This window comes from Etheostoma spectabile, unplaced genomic scaffold, assembly GCF_008692095.1.
Source record: "Etheostoma spectabile isolate EspeVRDwgs_2016 unplaced genomic scaffold, UIUC_Espe_1.0 scaffold00018803, whole genome shotgun sequence".
Classification (NCBI taxonomy): domain Eukaryota; kingdom Metazoa; phylum Chordata; class Actinopteri; order Perciformes; family Percidae; genus Etheostoma; species Etheostoma spectabile.
In genome coordinates this window covers 47,592-66,635 of record NW_022604478.1, presented here as the reverse complement: position 1 = coordinate 66,635, position 19,044 = coordinate 47,592, and the positions used below count along the sequence as shown (strand labels likewise).

The 19,044-nt window shown below is 41.8% G+C and overlaps 3 non-coding genes and 1 pseudogene across 3 annotated transcripts; all 4 read right to left on the bottom strand.

Annotated features, from left to right (window-relative positions):
• Nucleotides 1–8,066: 8,066 nt before the first annotated feature.
• LOC116682491 (U5 spliceosomal RNA) lies at nt 8,067–8,184 on the bottom strand. The gene has a single exon (XR_004330437.1). It is a non-coding gene; the product is annotated as a U5 spliceosomal RNA (small nuclear RNA).
• A 5,301-nt stretch (nt 8,185–13,485) lies between these two features.
• On the bottom strand, nt 13,486–13,567 carry trnal-aag (transfer RNA leucine (anticodon AAG)). Its single transcript has one exon. It is a non-coding gene; the product is annotated as a tRNA-Leu (tRNA).
• Nucleotides 13,568–14,323: 756 nt separating this feature from the next.
• LOC116682492 (uncharacterized) lies at nt 14,324–14,443 on the bottom strand (annotated as a pseudogene).
• Nucleotides 14,444–15,563: 1,120 nt separating this feature from the next.
• Nucleotides 15,564–15,645, bottom strand: trnas-aga (transfer RNA serine (anticodon AGA)). The gene has a single exon. It is a non-coding gene; the product is annotated as a tRNA-Ser (tRNA).
• Between the last annotated feature and the right edge of the window lie 3,399 nt (nt 15,646–19,044).

Below are 19,044 nucleotides of genomic sequence, written 5' to 3'. Positions count from 1 at the left end.
GAAGTCAAAATCTAAATTAAAATCAGAATTCAATTAATTGCAAACATATCCTTTGGGAATCTTTACAGTTATTCCCTTAAAGAAGCGACCAGGCCGGCCTTGTGCCCCATTAAAACGTCTTTCTGAACTTTCCATTTTCACACAGGAACATCTGGGAGATGTTCTGCTAAATGAAGTGTGGTTGATCCAGAATACTGGTGGATGTGGCTTGTAGCTACCAGTTAATGACTTTTGGGCCTTACATTTTAGTAGTTCTTCCAGTCTGAATGCAGGAGATACTTGACACTCTGGAGTCCTATGGATTGGCCCATCATCAGCCCTTTCATTTTCTCCATTCAAACAGAAGATTTTAATCTGAAAGTACCACACAAGGTTAACTAACAAAGTCACACCTCCCATTAGTTCTTCTAACCCTGGTATAATTATCTCTGCATGCCCCCCCCCCCCTTGGGTACTAAAGGCATCTTCAGCAGACGGCAAGCTGGCGACCAGAGCAGAAAGAAGGGCGAGGAGGAGGTGGAAGAGGAAGAGGAGGAGTATGTGGTGGAGAAGGTTTGGACCGCAGAGTGGTGAAGGGAAGAGTAGAGTTTTGCTGAAATGGAAGGCTTCTCAGAGTAAGTATGAGTCTAGAAATTAATGCTTGGTGTTCTTGGTCCTGAGATATATAATATTTCATATTGCAAATAGGTGTCAGCATGGTATCATGCCTTCAAAGTGAAGGTTTGGTATTTTGACACTATGTTGCAGACCCACAAATAACCTTACAAGATGGCAATAGAAAAAGGAATAAGGAGGAATGTAATTAGAGTGAGAATTGTCTAAAACAAAGTGTGAGGAGATGTTCTTCTGTCTGCACTCACCTTTCCAGTGAGGAGAACACATGGGAGCCGCAAGGAAACCTGGGACCTGGACCTTATCACCGAGTACCTGCAGAAACACAAGGAAACGGAGGAAGAGAAAGAAGAAGAAAAAGAAGGAGGGCAAGAGGAAAGGTGTCAGGGAGGAGAAGGTGAGTGAAGGAAAGAGGGTACTCCAGACTGAAGATTCACATAAATCTAATCTCAATATTAATGAATGCACACAGAGGGTTTAACAAATGTCTTTTTGGATTTATATATTATACCGTAATTCCTCAAAGAAAAACCGGTAGTCAATTAACTGCGGCCCTCTGATAGTGGTCGGGGGGGCAACACGGATAAATAAAGGCGGGAAAAATCAGTGTGGATAATCTCCTCGGTGCCTTTCATATAATGTGCAGTCACATTTATCGTAATGTACATTTCTACTAATTTAACTTAACAGATTCAACAATATATTCATGCTTTGTTTTTCTGGATTATGGTTGTAATGTAGAGTATTATTTTTTTGTGATCAAATTTAGATTTTTGATCTAATTAAGAAACAAAGCGTGCCAATCAATCCCCTGAGTCTGAGAGGCTGATGACCCCTAGTCAGACACTCCCACAAAGAAAAGTTTCCAGCACTACCAATCCCAGACCATCCCCCGGTTGTTCCTGCCTGGCTCAAGGCCGCTAACAAAAAGGCCAGACAGATATATCAATCCAAACTTTATTAACACACACACACACACACACAGAGCGTAACCATGGTAATGCAGCAGGGGAACTTAGACACAGACATGCTGTAAAACGATGCTTCTGGTTTTACTTAGCTCGCTCCACCATGGCACCTTACTAACTCACTCACTCTGTCTGTTGATATACAAACGCAGATCAATGGACATTCATGTATTGTTGGGGGGTGTATCAGGCCACCCCCCTTTCGACCAATCATTACATCTTTGTATGCAAAGCCATTACATACAGTTGTGTTCAGAATAACAGCTGTTTTTAAAGAAGTGAATAATGATCAAAATCCTTAGAATAGCTTTTAATTCCATAATACCAATGCATTGGAACACTGCCCATTCATTTCCAAATCAGAACATCACCAACATTGATCAAGTCTGTGTTCTACCTTTACAGGAAATTAAGAAAAAGGAATATTAGCAGTATTTGCATTTTTCTTTACAAACTCAAATGTTTACTGTATAAACTGAAAAATGTGTCAGGGTTTGAATCCCTGCACTAATATTTAGTTGCATAACCATTATTTCTGAGAACTGCTTCATATCTGTGTTGCATGGAGTCACCTGTGATCAGGTATTCCAGCCCAGGACCATTGAACTACATCCCATAATTCCTCTGCATTACTGGGTCTGGACTCAGAAACGGCATTTATGATGTCACCCTACAAGTGTTCTCTGGGATTGAGGTCCGGGGGTGGGCTGGCCGCTCCATAACATCCATCTGGTTCATCTGGAACCAAGACTTTGCTCCTTCCTGGTGTGTTTTGGGTCCTTGTCTTGTTGAAAGACCCGTTTCAAAGGCATTTCCTCTTCAGCATAAGGCAACATGACCTCTTCAAGTATTCTGATGTATTGGAACTGATCCATGATCCCTGGTACGTGATAAACAGGCCCAACACCACAGTATGAGAAACATCCCATAACCAGCATGCTTTACTGTCTTCATAGTGGACTGGGGCTTGATTTCAGTGCAGGGGGTCGGAGGACATTTGAAATGATTTTGGCAGAGCAGCTTATAATCTTCTGCACTTCTTTATATGTTTTCCCCTCTCATATCAACTTTTTAATCAAAGTCCTCTGTTCCTCAGAGCAATGTCTGGAACGAGCCATTTTGCTGAGTATTTTCAGTGTGTGTACAAAATGTACTGTACATCAAAGCTATTTTTTAAACATCCATGACCACGACATATGCGCCTGGGTTTGTCAGTTTGTTGAGCGTCAGTGATGCTCAGCAGTTTTATTCCAGAGCAGAAATGCTTGAGGAAATGTAGATTGTGTGGACAATACCACATTACACTACCATATTACTTACTTACACAATACTGCTGGCTATAGAAGTTGATTTAGCAAAAACAACCTAAAACAAAAGGTCAAAGGTCAACTGGTGGACCTCATTGCTAATGCCTATCAGGGACAATGGTTCCAATTTACTTTACTGGAGTAGAGCTGTTCCAGCAACATGAAGACAACACAGTAACCCCTACAGATACCAGTGAAAGCTAAAAATCTGTGGGAAAATGTTACATTTACAACTTTCCCAGCACTAAAATCCCGGATGATCCCCCATTTGTTACCGGCTGGCTAAAGGCTGGCAACAAAATGGAGGCCACACATAAATTGATCAAAAGTAGTTTATTTATCACAAACTAACCAACAATGGATGCATGGATTCCCATAATGCAACTCCATAATAGTGATGTTGGCAGATAATTAACCCTCATGTCGTCCTCGGGTCAAAATGACCTGTTGTCCTACATCAGTGTTCTTTTTAATTACCCAAAATAACATGATTGATTCCACACAACGCTCTTTGCCAAGTACAAATCTCTACTTTCATTAATTTTGGGGTGTATTATTCAATTATATAGCATTTGGAGAAAACGTTGAAGTGTTTTTTAAATAGTTTTGAGTAAAAGTTGAAATATTCCAGTCTGTGATTATCATCAACATCCATTCCTTTAAGTTTATTCTAAATAATTCCTAATTTATGCTTTTCTCACTCAAACATTAGGTATAATTTCCTATACATGAGGTTTATTGACCATAAATTCCAAAAATAACTGTAAAAAAGTAAAAGTTAATAAGTTGGTGTAATGTATTGTTAAATGTCAAAAAAGTGACAAAAACTGAAGAAAAATTTAAAACATTCATACAAAGCCTCAACAAAAGTGTTAATTTTCAATTTTAACGGGAAGACAACACAAGGGTTAAGAAAAGTATTGCGTCAGTCAAACAATGTTTCATAGACATGCTCTAAATGTTGTTTCTAGTTTAAGATAGAGCTCTACAGCATGGCACCTCACTAACTCACTCTCTTGGTTTTTCTCTGTTGATAGAAACGGAGAGGAAGAGGAGTCAGACGTCACCGCTGTCAGCACTGTGACAAATCCTTCACAACATCAGGAAATTTAAAGATTCATCAGAGAGTTCACACTGGAGAGAAGCCGTACAGCTGTGATCAATGTGGGAAACATTTTCTCGTAGTGGTAGCTTAAAACTCACCAGCGCATTCACACTGGAGAGAAGCCGTACAGCTGTGAACAATGTGGGGAAACCTTTTCTCAGAGGGGACACCTTAAAACTCACCAGCGCATTCACACTGGAGAGAAGCCCTACAGCTGTGAACAATGTGGGAAACATTTTCTCGTAGTGGTAGCCTTAAAACTCACCAGCGCATTCACACTGGAGAGAAGCCGTACAGCTGTGAACAATGTGGGGAAACCTTTTCTCAGAGGGGACACCTAAAACTCACCAGCGCATTCACACTGGAGAGAAGCCGTACAGCTGTGAACAATGTGGGGAAACCTTTTCTCATAGTGGTAGCCTTAATACTCACCGGCGCACTCACACTGGAGAGAAGCCGTACTGGTGTGAACAATGTGGGAAACCTTTTCCTCAGAGGGGACACCTTAAAACTCACCAGCGCACTCACACTGGAGAGAAGCCGTACAGCTGTGTACAATGTGGGGAAACCTTTTCTCATAGTGGTAGCCTTGATACTCACCGGCACTCACACTGGAGAGAAGCCGTACTGGTGTGAACAATGTGGGGAAACCTTTTCTCAGAGTAGTAACCTTAAAACTCACCAGCGTATTCACACTGGAGAGAAGCCGTACAGCTGTGAACAATGTGGGGCAACGTTTTCTCAGAGTAGTAACCTTAAAAGACACCAGCGCATTCACACTGCCTCGTTGTGAACATGTTTCAGAGCCAAGCTGTTTCCTCCTCCTCATGCCCTGATAGCTGTGTTGTTATATTCTGATCTTCTCTCCACATTGAAGGCTGACTAGCAGTAACTTTATCTTCTGAGCAGCATGTATGTTATTGTGAATCAGCTGGCCTGGCCTGTTTTCTGCCTTTCTTCAGAACCCTTTACCATTTAGGCACCAGAATCGGTGCCTGAACCCATAATTTTAAAAATATATTTTTTAAATGTATATGTAAAAAAAAAAAAAAAAGGGAGCACAAAAAGACAGTAAGCAACATTTAAGAATGGCTTGTTTATTTCTATATGGTCCAAATTAAATGTAAAAAAATGTAATAATAATCCAGTAAATTGCTGCTAAATGACAAAACAACCACTAGATGGAAAAAGGCAGCGCTGGTATTTCAGTAGCACCGAAATGAGGCCCCAAAATCCCCGTTACTATTCGGTCCGACCGGGTCTTAAGGCACCGTGCCGTACTAGGAGAAGGCCCAAAGGAGAAACATTAAGACGTTTAAAGACATGTTTGAAACTTTTTTTATTTTGGTTTTATTTTGTAAAAACTTTCTTCTCATCTCTAGAAACATACACATTTTTTTGGGCTGACAAGATGTCAGTGTAATTTTCATTTTAGGAATACATTTTTGTCACCCTTATAATGTAATTGGTTCAAACAGTCCTCTCATCATTACCAACACACTAGAAGTTGGCCATTTTTAATTGTACGCCTTCAAGTTATTGTTGTTTTGTAGTTTCTTATGTTTGTATTGTACTGTTAAAATTGCCTAAATTTTTAATAAGGGCAATAAAGTGCAATTTGTTTACCTTTTACGAGTGCAAGCCTTTTTCACAGCTAAAAGAAAACAAGGTCCTCTTCTGAAAATGCAAAATCTAAATCAGTTCATCTGTCATGTTGTCGTCCTTCCTGGTCTTAGTGTAGCTATGTATGTTTTCAAAAACTGGCAGATGATCACTGACATCATTTGTTATTAGTCCACTTTCAACTTTATAGACAGTGACGTTGGTAAATATATTATCAATTAGTGTAGAAGTATTGGTTGTAATTCTGGTTGGTCGACTGATTGAGGGATACAAACCGGGACTGTACACCAGATTAATGAACTCTGTTGTTTTGTTGTGGTCTTGTGGGTTGAGCAAGTCAATATTGAAATCTCAGCAGATAAAAAAACATTTTGAAATTACTGAATATTACTGAATATTTCTGTAATTATTTCCTTAAACATGTCATTATTCGATCCCGGTTTCCTATACATGCAGCTCATTAGAATGTTTTTAGATTTTTCTATTTCAATTTGTACTGTGATGCATTCCATGATTTGTATCTAAAACAAAATACATTTTAGTAACTATTTGACATTATTATCTTTGGTCAATATATAATGCAACCCCCCCACCCTTTGATTGTTTCCTATTGATGAATGATAGTTCATATTCCTCAATCTCTACCAACTCCGGTTGTTCTACCGTGAGCCAAGTCTCTGTTATTGCAAATGCTGTGAACATTTTGTTCCTTTTGTTTCAGGTACTGTTTCATTTTTTAAAGGTTTGCAATAAAGCTCCTGCAGTTAAAATTCAAGTTTGTTGTAAATCTTACAATTCCTTGCCCATGTTGCCTGGATCTTGTTTGTTTCTGAGTATGCGTGCTTTCTTGGCGATATCAGCATTTTTCTTGCTGAGCTGTTCGTTGATGTAAACTTGGGTGCCTTTTAATTTCCTTCCTTGTCTGAGGAGTGCTGACTTTTTCTTTCTGTTGGTGAACTGGATTATTACCAATGGAGTGGCCGTTTTGTTTTTGCTCGGCAGAGTATGACAATCCTCAATGCCTCCGCTGTCAACATAAATGCCTTTGAAATCCAAAAAGAAAATTGGCTGTTGTTCCAGCGTCTCCTTCTCTCTCCTTCTCACTCGGCCTGGCAGTGGTGTATTCAATCTCCTCAACCTCATCGGGTAGGATTGCATTTTTCTTAGGTGGCATATTCTCCTGGGCCTGGTGGTGGCTGGCTGCACCAGAGCACCTGAGATGTCAGGTTTTCATTCTCCAACTCTTAGCAGGATCTGGCCATGTCGTAAATAGTAGGGCCGAGGCCTCAAAACTGAGAATATATTGGGGCGTGATATTTAAATTGCATTTATCAATGTACGACCATTCTTACTCTCTGATTGGTGTGATACGAACGTTTCATGAATCTCACGTGAAGCCTGTCGTAAGAGGATTTCTGCGCTCATATCTGCGCTGGATTTCTACGTTAGGTTGATAAATGAGGGCCATTAGCTCTAAAGATTTGATTCAATACATAACTGAAGTGAACACACGAATGAGAAGCACAATGGTGTTATTTGTTTACCTTGTCATAAGCTAAAGCCTTTTCCAAAGCTACAAGAAAACAAGGCACAGCTGGGAGTGCATGAAAGCGCTTTGAGGTGCAGAGGGATTTTCGTCTGAGATGCTTCAGGTGTGTCTAGGTGTGAGCCCAAATAGTCATCGAACAACAAAGACAAGAGAGCGATCATGCGGGGGAACCGGGGTATTTAAGTCCTGTCCATGCAACCGATGGATGTGATCAAAACCTGTGTACAGCCCAACCACTTACCAATCACATAACTGGAAAGTCAATATTACTACAGGGTCCTGACAGGGTAGTGGATGTTGATTTGGCAAAATGGACTGTAAAGTGCCAGAACATAACTTGCCACTTTCAATGGGCTGTCAACAACTTTTCCAGCAGTTATATCATGATTCATCTCACCATGAAAATTAGGGTCAGAATCTCTTGATTCATCACCCTTTTAGAGAGTCTACCAGTGTGTCTCCAGCAGAGGATGGTTTCGATCCATCTACCTCTGGGTTATGGGCTCAGCACGCTTCCGCTGCGCCACTCTGCTGAAAATCACCCCTGATGGGACTTGAACCCACAATCCTTAGCTTAGGAGGCCAGTGCCTTATCCATTAGGCCACTGGGGCTTTACATTAATCATGTACACCAGTTCAGGAGAAATACATATACAGTTCTGGTGACATAATGAAACAGTAACCTTGACCTTTGACTTCCAAAACCGAAATCAGTTCATCCGCGACTCCAAGTGGTTATGTATGCCAAATTTAAAGGGACTCCCTCTAGGCATTCAGAGATATTGCATTCACTTCACAAGAATCAGGAACATGGAGGCAGCAGGTGTCTCCAACCACAGATCCAGAGCCAGAAACACCTGCAGGAAGCGATCGGAGCTGCTTAATTTTCACAAGTACCAAAGGCTCGGCCAAACAGCAAAGCCCACCAAAAAGAGTTTCATCTCATCGGGGGGTTCCCCTTCAAGGAAGTCTTTAGTAAAAGGCGAAAGACTTGTGCGTTATGAAGAGAAACCAGAGTGAGTACAGCCGTCTGATCGAGAGCAGCAAAACCCTAGTCGACCCAGTCCAAACCCTCAGGGTAAGCCTCACTGGGTGTCCAAACTAAAATGATAAGATGCAACTTGGTAGACTCCTTACTGATGTTTATATCTGATTTTACTTTTTTAAATCAAGGCATTAAGATCGATTTCCAGAAGATGATTTTTTTTAATTCCTCTTTTAGTCAACTTCAGCATGGGTTCCTAAACGAATGCATACCACTGTATGCATGTATACCCGCATGCAATTCAAAATGTAGGCCAAATATGTACTTAAAAAAAAGAAACAGACCCGTTTTGACACAAAAACAGAATTTGACAGCAGAAAGCACCAATTTAAGGACAGAGAAATCAGGAATATCACACAAAAAAATAGTGTCAAGGTCTACCAAATGTTGCTGTTGGTTGATTGGTTGCCACCGGTTCCCAAACCTTTCCTCGAAATGTCACTCAGATTTTCCAGCCCCTGAGCTTAAACAGCAGAGGAGAGTGGCGCAGCGGGAGCGTGCTGGGCCCATAACCCAGAGGTCGATGGATCAAAACCATCCTCTGCTAATTGGTATGCTTTGGAGCAGTGTTAAGTGTGTTCATGTTTATCAAAGTGAAATGTCTACACTTGCTGAAGAGTAAACTTAATGACATGTCAAGTTTATTTCATCTATAAAAATCGAAACTACAGTTCTCATACTTCCTTTAACACCCATAAAAACTGGAGTGGAATACAATAAATATACATTTAAAGTGCTTTTTGGGCTATCTGATAACCTGTACTCGGATTGAATACAACTCAACTGATCGCACTGCATTCTGTGATGGTCCCAGAAAAGAAAGTTATATTAAGTAAGAAAACTCGTGTTCATTGCATTTTACTTCATAATTGCAACTGCATGTGTCTCATTCATTGTTGCAAAACTTGTTCTGTATATAGGTTGTACGATTGTGTTTGTGGGGGCCGTGTATGTGTGCAGGTGTTTTAGTGGGTCTTCACATGTGCTCATCTGCTGTAAAGCACAGTAGTGCTCCATTGGACCAACAGGTCAAAAATTGACCTAGGAAAACTAAACACTATGTATTTAAAACCCTAAAATTCATAAATATCATAAAATTTTAAACCCATGTTATTTTTGTTAATAGAAACTAATTTCTGATAAAGAAACTTAACATGTAAAATTTGAAGTGTTGATCCCGAAGTGACCTTTTTGTGCAATTGTTTTAGTTTGGAGGCATGCATAAAGTAATGGCAAAAAGAAACCGTTGTGCTTCCTGGCAGGTTAAATCATTCATTCTTATAATTTATCAGAGAAGTATGGTAAAATCAGTTCAGTTTAATATCACCACAGATATAAGTAGGTACATGCAGAAACATGTCAAAGGCGCGTCTGGTTGGCGGCCTGGTCGCCCAGCGTCAGGTTGGCGGCCTGGTCGCCCAGCGTCAGGTTGGCGGCCTGGTCGCCCAGCGTCAGGTTGGCGGCCTGGTCGCCCAGCGTCAGGTTGGCGGCCTGGTCGCCCAGCGTCTGTTAGGGTTTTATCCTGCTGTCTCCTCCCTTCCCCTTATCCCTGTCAGTCTTGTTTGTGTGGGCGTGTTCAGCAGGTTCATCTCAGCTGGCTGTGAGTCACACCTGCAGCTCGTCACCAGCTGCAGCTCACCGCACCTGTGGCTCATCAATCATCACTCCCTGTTATATGCTCTGGTTCTGCTTCCACTCTTCGCCAGTTCGTCAGCTTACTACCCTCGTGCCTGCCTGCCTGCTCCTCCTCACAATACTATTACCTGCGCTCCAGCAAGCCCAGATATCTCCTACACTTTGGCTCACCTGCTATCTCATTAAACTCGCCTGAACTCCTTACTCCCGTGTGTCCGCTCCTGAATCCTCCTGTGTCTCATAACAGCGTCTGGTTGGCAGCCTGGTCGCCCAGCGTCTGGTTGGCAGCCTGGTCGCCCAGCGTCTGGTTGGCAGCCTGGTCGCCCAGCGTCTGGTTGGCAGCCTGGTCGCCCAGCGTCTGGTTGGCAGCCTGGTCGCCCAGCGTCTGGTTGGCAGCCTGGTCGCCCAGCGTCTGGATTGGCAGCCTGGTCGCCCAGCGTCTGGTTGGAAGCCTGGTCGCCCAGCGTCTGGTTGGCAGCCTGGTCGCCCAGCGTCTGGTTGGTTTTGAGCAGTTTGGGTCCGTTCAGGGGCAATTGAACATCTGCAAGCTTTTGAATAGCTGCCTCAGCTTCCACTTCATTGGTTTCCAGTTGTGCTGAAAAATACGTAGAAATCGTTAATTCCCAACTACCCTTGACATTAATACTGTAAATAATTTACCATTAAGGCTTCTTTGTTTTTGATTAAAAAGTAAAGCAAGTATTAAGGCTGAATCCCATTCCTTCCCCTTACCCCTACCCCTTGGCCCTTACCCCTACCCCTTGGCCCTTACCCCTACCCCTTGGCCCTTGAAACCAAGGGGTAGGGGTAAGGGGTGAAAACATACCCCTATGAATTGGGACACCACTTGGTGACATCACCATACAGTATTGATCACAAACCTCCAAGATGCCGTCTAGGTCTGTTGATTGTGTGGGTTTGGACAACAGTGTTATTTTATAGTTATTTTAGGTTCACTTTGGTAGTGTAGAGTACTTATCTGTGTAGTACTTAGGTCTGTTTGCAATACAAATGTGTATACACATGCATCATGTGTACATATACATACATATACCCCTGTATACATGGTGTGTGTATATCTGTTTCAGTTATCACCGTTTGAATGTCATTGATGTTCACAAAAACATTTTGTTGACAAAAATCTGTCTTTATTGGTGATAAATTGAACATAACAGGCAAAAACGTACATAAAATAATGTTACAGAACCATTGTCAACTATTAGAACCATAACTAACATGTCGCACACAATAAAAGGCACTCATGTGTAAAACTAAAAAATACACACAAGACCACAAACAAACTACACACACACTACACTGTTGTAGCTACAGCTGCTCTGATATTCCAGACCAGTCTGGAGCCTTTTGGCCAGTAACCCCCCCCCCCTCACATATCATCAGTGTCCCATATCAAAACCAACAACAATATAACAAGTGCATGAACAATGAACAGGAATTAATTAAATATTATTACAATAATAGTAGGCTACCAATGCAATAATGAATGGGTACAACATGAACATATGAATTAGGAAAGTCTGCTCGTTTGCAGCCCCAACCTGGATCAGCTGCTGTGTCCTCCTGTTCCTCCTGTGTGAGACAGGGCGGTATATTTAAGCACGTAGCGATGTATCATAGACCGTTAATATATATCTAGCTATACAATCTATGCGATCTATACAGTCCATTCAAGGCAGAAATATGTGGGACTGTTCAACGTTAGCGTTAGCGATTAGCGTTAGCGATTAGCGTTAGCATTGCAAGCTAGCGATTTTTAAAAGTTTCAGTTAGGAACATGGGTACACATGTACAGGACTGCATAGACCACAAAACAAGACTGTCGTAACTTTTTAATCAATTATTTAAACCTGAAAGTACTTACATTCATGTGTCTCTCTGGTTGATGCAGCAGCCACACACTGCCTGTGTGTTTTCTAGTGAGGTCGCGTCCACACTAGATCCGTAGGGGTATACAGCCCTTGATCCATGCCCTACCCCTAGCTCGTAATACGTATTGGACCGGCACTAGGTGCCGCGTGAACGCGCAAAAGGTAGGGGAAGGGCCAAGGGGTAGGGGTAAGGGGAAGGAATGGGATTCAGCCTAAGACTTCCTTTTAATGCTTGATATCTCCAAAACATTTAATTGGTAATTAGACCAGTGGAGTTTGTTTACATCATTACAGAATCTGAATTGTGTTTAAGCTAGCACAGCAGTTGTGTTCATGTGCTGCATTTACTTTGTTTGGGAAATTCCATGATCTCTACAGAGCTACCTTAGCTTAAGTTTGCTGACTGACTATATAAATGTTTGAATAATTTGAGAAGCCAGCTTTATACCCACATGGTATGGTCAAAATAGCTTAAATTAAACATAGGTAGGAATCCCCAATCCAAAAGCCAGACAACTTAACCTTAATTTACTACATTGTGCCACAAAGAACCTCAGCTGTAAATACAATATCAGCATTTTCCCAATATGGTTTCATAGAACCTGCTCACTTTTTTTAGCGGCTTGGATCAACTTAGACTCCATTGACTGGAGAAGTGCAAAGGCCCTCTTCATGGAGATATCATTGGGAGACACATCTGTAGCACAAAATAAATCCAGTTAGCTTCTGTAAGTAGCTCTTTAAAGATTCTGTCACTAACGTTCTTACCTCTAATCATTCTCCTCTGCAGCGCATCATCATGTTTTTCATTTGTGCCGCCAACTGGCAAACTCAAGCCTAAGGACAATGCAACTGCTGTTAATCAAATGTTTCTGCGGTTTGACGCCACATATAATGAACTTGCTAAATTTCATTTCAGTCATTGAGTAATTTACCCTACTCTTTACATTTGCTATACTCCACTACATATTTGAATACAAGCTTCAAACAGAAGAAATGTAACAACCTTTGTTAATCCAAACCGTCAGCACACAAACAACAAAGACCCAAACAGCTGCCATCACTCCAGTCACCAAGAGAAACTGGTTCCTGTGCTACATGCCAGGTTAAAACCATCATGCAGGTAGCACAGCTGTTGCTGATCAGCTCTGATTGGTTCTCTCTGCAGAGTCAGTGCTAGTTGAGATTCAGCCTTGAAAAATGGGAATTTGGAAGCAAGGGACAACTATAGACTATATTGTAAAGAAAGTCCAGGAAGTTGTGTTTCTTACAAGAAAGAAAGTCAGTGATGTTTGTCTGAACACTGTTAGACTTTTTTTTGAAAAATTGCGTTAACTTACTGGCAACGTGCTGTAACTTCCTAATTACAGTATCATAACTGTACATGTTTTTACAGTATAATACCCTTACTGTAACTTAGTTTTACAGTAGTAAAAATACCCTTAGTTTTACTGTTTATAGAACTCCACAGTGGCAAAGCCCCAGGAATTGATTAAATTTGTTGAGAAATATTGTAAGGAGAGGCTGTCTTGGTTGACACACCTCTTCAACATTGCGTGGAGGTCTGGGGCAGTGCCTAAGGAGTGGCAGACCAGGGTGGTTGCTCCCCTCTTCAAGAAGAATGGAATCTGCCCATTACAGGAGTATCACACTGCTCAGCCTCCTTGGTAAAGTCTACTCCAAGGTGCTGGAAAGGACGGTTTAGGCAATCCTCAGCAAGGAGTGTGCCAATGTATGTAACATTTCAGCAAATGGCAGTGGTGGGATTTGAACCCACGCCTCCAGAGAGACTGGAGCCTTAATCCAGCGCCTTAGACCACTCGGCCACACTACCTGCAAATATCACTTCCCCAAATCGTGACAAACACAAGGAACGTAACGAACGGTATGCTTGTTAATGTTATTGGAACAAAACGTTTGCAAGGGAAAAGCCAATACTTACATACTAAAAAATGTTAACACTCTTTGTCATTTTTCTCTGGCATTGTTGATTTTAGAATATTGTAACCAGTATTAAGTGAGTAGGTTTAGGTCTGTGTGAATATGGGCTGAGCGTTTACCTGGGCTGAATTTGTGAACATCTTCTTTTGCATATTCACTGTAAAGAGCCATTACTCCTCCAACTGCCAACTATTGTTCCAGAGACAATAGGATATACAGTTTAGATTGAATCCTGCTAACTGCAACTTAACATTCCAGACCAAAGACTTCACTGAAATACCTCAAGTGTTCAAAACTGTTTGTCAAAATGGGAAAAGTCATGTTTTTGATCACAAATTCCAGCACAGTTGTTCATTTACCATTCAAAAACAAAAGTGAAAACATGAAACACACTACTTAGATATTGCAGCCATCCTGATCACAGTCACGGGGGGGATCTGCATGTGCTTTCTTACCAGGAAGTTTCTGGAGGTCCAAATTTTATCTTTCATGGTGGCCAGGGTGAGACACTGATTTGCAAAGTCACATCCTGGTATCTGTTTCTTTGGCCTCGCCCCATATAGCACTAGCTGTGCTGTGAGGACACTGAGTCTAGTTAAGACTCTGAGTCTAGTTAAGGACAGCATATTGTTTTTCACAAGTACAAAAGGCTCGGCCATACAGCAAAGCCCACCAAAACAAGTTTTAGCTCATCTTTGTTCCCCTCCAGGAAGTCTTTAGTAAAAGGCAAAAGACGTGTGTTATGTGTTATGAAGAGAAACCAGAGTGAGTACGCCGTCTGCTCGAGAGCAGCAGAAAACCCTAGCGACCCAGTTCAAACCGTCGCGGTAAACTGACTTGGTGTGCCGCTTTCCAAACTAAAATGATAAGAGGCAACTTGGTAGACTCCTTACTGATGTTTATATCTGTACTCACTATGCCCTGTTTTTAAAAAACAGACAATTACAGGTGTTACATGTCAATAATCAATGTGTGAGTAATCAGGAAGCTCACATAAAGGATTGTTGCAAGGTCTACCAAATGTTAAACTTTGCAACCTGTAAACTGTTGGAACCTTGGTTGATTCAGATTACTACAGCAGAGTGGCGCAGCGGAAGCGTGCTGGGCCCATAACCCAGAGATCGATGGATCGAAACCCATCCTCTACTAATTTCTATATATTCTATATTCTTTGTATCAGCATGAAGTCTACATATCCATGTTTAACAAAGTGTCTGAAGTGAAATGTCTCCACCTGCTGAAGAGTAAACTTAATTGCATGACAAGTTGATTTTCATCCATAAATGTGGAAACTACAGTACTCCTGCGTAACACCATAAAACTGGAGCATTACAAATAAATATACTGCACTACAGTACAGGTACATAACAAACTGGAGTGTGATGCCATATACTACACTACAGTACATAAGTACATAAATACAGTGAAACTGTAAAACATGTACATGTAAAGTGCTTGTTGGGCTGTCTGATAGCCTGAGGTATAAAAGACCACTGAGCTACATCCCCGGAAGATTTTCAGTTTTTTTTTATTGTTTTCAGAGCTATACTTAGACTTATCTTTATTAATCCTTTTGGGATGACTCCCACAAGGAGATATAAATATCACTGATAAAAGAAGAAACTGTGGTAAAACATGTAATGGGAATGTTGTATATGGCTTCAAAACCTATGGTATAAATTATAGTCGAAAAGTAACACACCTGTTGCCTTTCTGCTGGACAATACAACGTTCACTGCAAATCTTGTAACACAAACTGAAAATAAATGCTGAGAGATGCATTGGTGGAGACTGGTGGTATCTAGTAACTATGAGTCAACACAATATTGTTCATGAAAACAAAGCGCAGATTGGCATTCTGTGATGTGTCTTTGGTTTGCCACCATTCTCGTTTTCAGCAGGATTCGAACCTGCGCGGGGAGACCCCAATGGATTTCTAGTCCATCACCTTAACCACTCGGCCACGACAACCTGAAAAGCAGGGCTATACCTGTTTGCACAAATGTTCATAAACTTTATAATTGGACAGTAGTAGTTACCGGCTATGAGCAAAGTGCAAATCGTAGTGCCCTGCCTGTGTCTGTGGATCCTCGTGGAAGCAGCTTGATTGATTGATATGCTCCCTTATTTGTACCATAACAGAGATTTAATATTCTATCAAATCGGGTTGGGTGAGTACCTTTCTGGTTATTTCTAGACAAATAAAGCAAGAAACCACACAACTAAAACTGCTGCGATGGCTGGGAATCAAACCCAGGTCAACTGCTTGGAAGACAGCTATGCTCACCACCATACCACCATCGCTAGGCAATGCAGTTGGTGTCCTTAAAGATGAACTGAACTGGAATTTGAATAATGGTGATATAACAGATGTATTTTATTTCTTCTCAATGGTACAATTATTAAAATGGGTGAATTTGTTAAAAGGGATAAAATGGCACGTTGAAAGGGTTGTTTTTGTAACATGGGCGCCGCCATGTTGGAATTCCACAATCTACTACGTCACTGGCATGGTAAGCTACTCCGTGGCTAACTAGCACTAGCAGCGCAGCCATAGGAACACCATACAAAGAGTCGGAGGCTAGCGGACATACGGCTGGGGAAACTGAAAGAAAGAAGTCTGGTGGGGTCATACTGTATTGCCCCTGGCTGCTGTAAGGAACTGTACAGGGCTAAGGCAGCTGGGGTTACGACACATTTCCACAGGCTACCTTTGACAAGGAAAAAAACAGTCCTCAACTCACGGCTAGCAGCTAGCTGCCTTAAAACGGGCTAGCCCTCAGACAGCGCCTGGATTTCGAGTCTGTAGCATTATTTAGCGACAGACTATTTGGAAAGCAGTACTTTTGATACAAAAGCGTCACTGGTGAGGTTAAGTCCACCAGACTGAAACCTGAGGCCTGCAGGCTCCAGTGCAGGGCAGACCGATAACCCACCGGCTAGTAACAACCCGATGCTACCTGCCGCAGACCGGGCGCTGAAACGCTCACGGCAGGCAGAGGACAGGGAGGGAGTTAGCGGTATGTTTACCGGTTGTCAGCTTACTCTCAAGTCTACTAGGCAAAGGGCTGGGTGTAACGTTGTTGCCACACAAAACACAAACATATTCACTTACAAAAATAAAGCCCAACGTGTCGGCTTTATAGCGTTCAACAAAACAGAGACTGACACACTGGGCATTACTGAGACACAACACCAAGCTAGATCCCAACAATCCGACCGAGGGAAAGGGCTAGCAGCTAAATACGACGGCAGCACTCTTATGACAAAACTCCCCGAGCTAGCACTCCGACCATAGACTGTAGAAATAAACCCAGACTCCGACGATATCACATATCCATAATAATACCTTTACTAGCCGCTAGCTAAACCACAGAAGCCAACGTCCCTCTCTACTCCCCTGAAGCTAGCGGATGTTAGCCGCTAACTAAAGCACAGAAGCCAACGTCCCTCTACTCGCCCTGAAGCTAGCGGATGTTAGCCGCTAACTAAAGCACAGAAGCCAACGTCCCTCTACTCGCCCTGAAGCTAGTGGATGTTAGCCGCTAGCTAAAGCACAGACCCCAACGTCCCTCTCTAATCACCCTGAAGCTAGTGGATGTTAGCCGCTAGCTAAACCACAGACCCCAACGACCCCCCCCCCTCTGAAGCTAGCGGATGTTAGCCGCTAGCTAAACCACAGACCCCAACGTCCCTCTCTAATCACCCTGAAGCTAGCGGATGTTCGCCGTCTCAGGGCACATTGTTGATGCAGAAACAGCTGCTAGTTCCATAGTAAAAATCTGCCAACTCCGCAAAACTCGTGACTCCTCCGCGCATCTCTGGTCAAACCGGGGTAACTCTCCTACATTCAGCTAACAAGCGATCCCATTAGATTAATGCGTCCAATTACATTTTCCATGTATCTGCCTCTATTTTCGTAAACGAACAGGACCTTAACCATGTTTTTTCTATTTTCTCTAAATGGACACGATATATAAGCAGTCTATTTCCTAAAATGCATAATGGGCTTGGAGACAATAAAGGAGAGTGCATGACAGTAAGCTGCGCCCACACACACACACACACACACACCGGTCACTGTCACACCCCCCGAAGCGATCCTGTACTTCAGTGGAGCCTGAACCTGATTGTCCTCCATGTGGTGGTAGTCAGACACTACAGGCCTGTCCCTCACAGGCTCAAATGCGTAATCCGTGCCATTAAAATTACTTTTTTCCGTGTGTATATTATGTGCTGCAGCCGATGCCTATATACCTTCACAGGTCCTACCATGCCAGTGACGTCATCGATATTGTCAGCGTTCTAACACTAACAAACGCAACTTTTGTGTTGCTTAAAAAAAAGCTATATTGATTTTTTTAATATTTTTTTTTAGTGTAATTCATTTGTAATTACCATAACCAACAAGTTATCAAAAGTTAGTTTTTCAGTTCAGTTCATCTTTAAAGGTTGGATTTTTCCTTTTTATTAAATTAAGGCATTAAGCTCAATTTCCTAAAGATGATTTTTTTATTCCTCTTTTTAGTCAACTTCAGCATGGGTTCCTAAATGCATGCATACCACTGTATGCATGTATACCTGCATGCAATTAAAAATGTAGGCCAAGCAAGTACTTAAAAAAGAAACAGCCGTATTGACACAAAAAAATAATTTTCCAGCAGAAAGCACCATTTTAAGGACACACAGCAGACCTACAATGAAATTGTAATTGCACTGCTTTGAAAATAGTAAGAACTAGGGATGAGTGAGTACAGCATTATCTGTATCTGTATCTGTTTACCACATGAATTATCTGTATCCGGATCCGTACTCGGACTGGGCGGGGCCTAAACCGGAAGTGGTCAGATTTAAACCAGGAAGTGGGTCGGGTTCTCTTGAAATGGGCCGGGCTTTAACCGGTATATTATTTAAGCATGCAATTGATATGAGTTGATCAGAAATTGTTATATTGCTTATATTATATTGCTGATTTGAAAACTATTTACATGACAGCATCAAGCTTCAGATCAATGGTGTCATGGTAACAAACAAACTATATACTGAACGTTTTGCAACAATGAATACAACACATGTGGTTGCAATTATGAAGTAAAATGTAATGAACAAGAGTTTTCATACTCAGTATAACTTTTTAATTTTTATGATCAGTGTGATTTTTTTTATTTGGTTCTTTTTTTTTTTTTTTTTTTTCCACACCAGGTATATGTGTGTGTGTGTGTGTGTGTGTGTGTGTGTGTGTGTGTGTGTGTGTGTGTGTGTGTGTGAGTAAGAGAGCGACACAGAGAGAGAGGGGCGGGGGGCAGCTGACAGTAAAAATAAAAATAATCTCCGATGGCTGAGACGCAACGAGAGTTGCATTTAAAACAA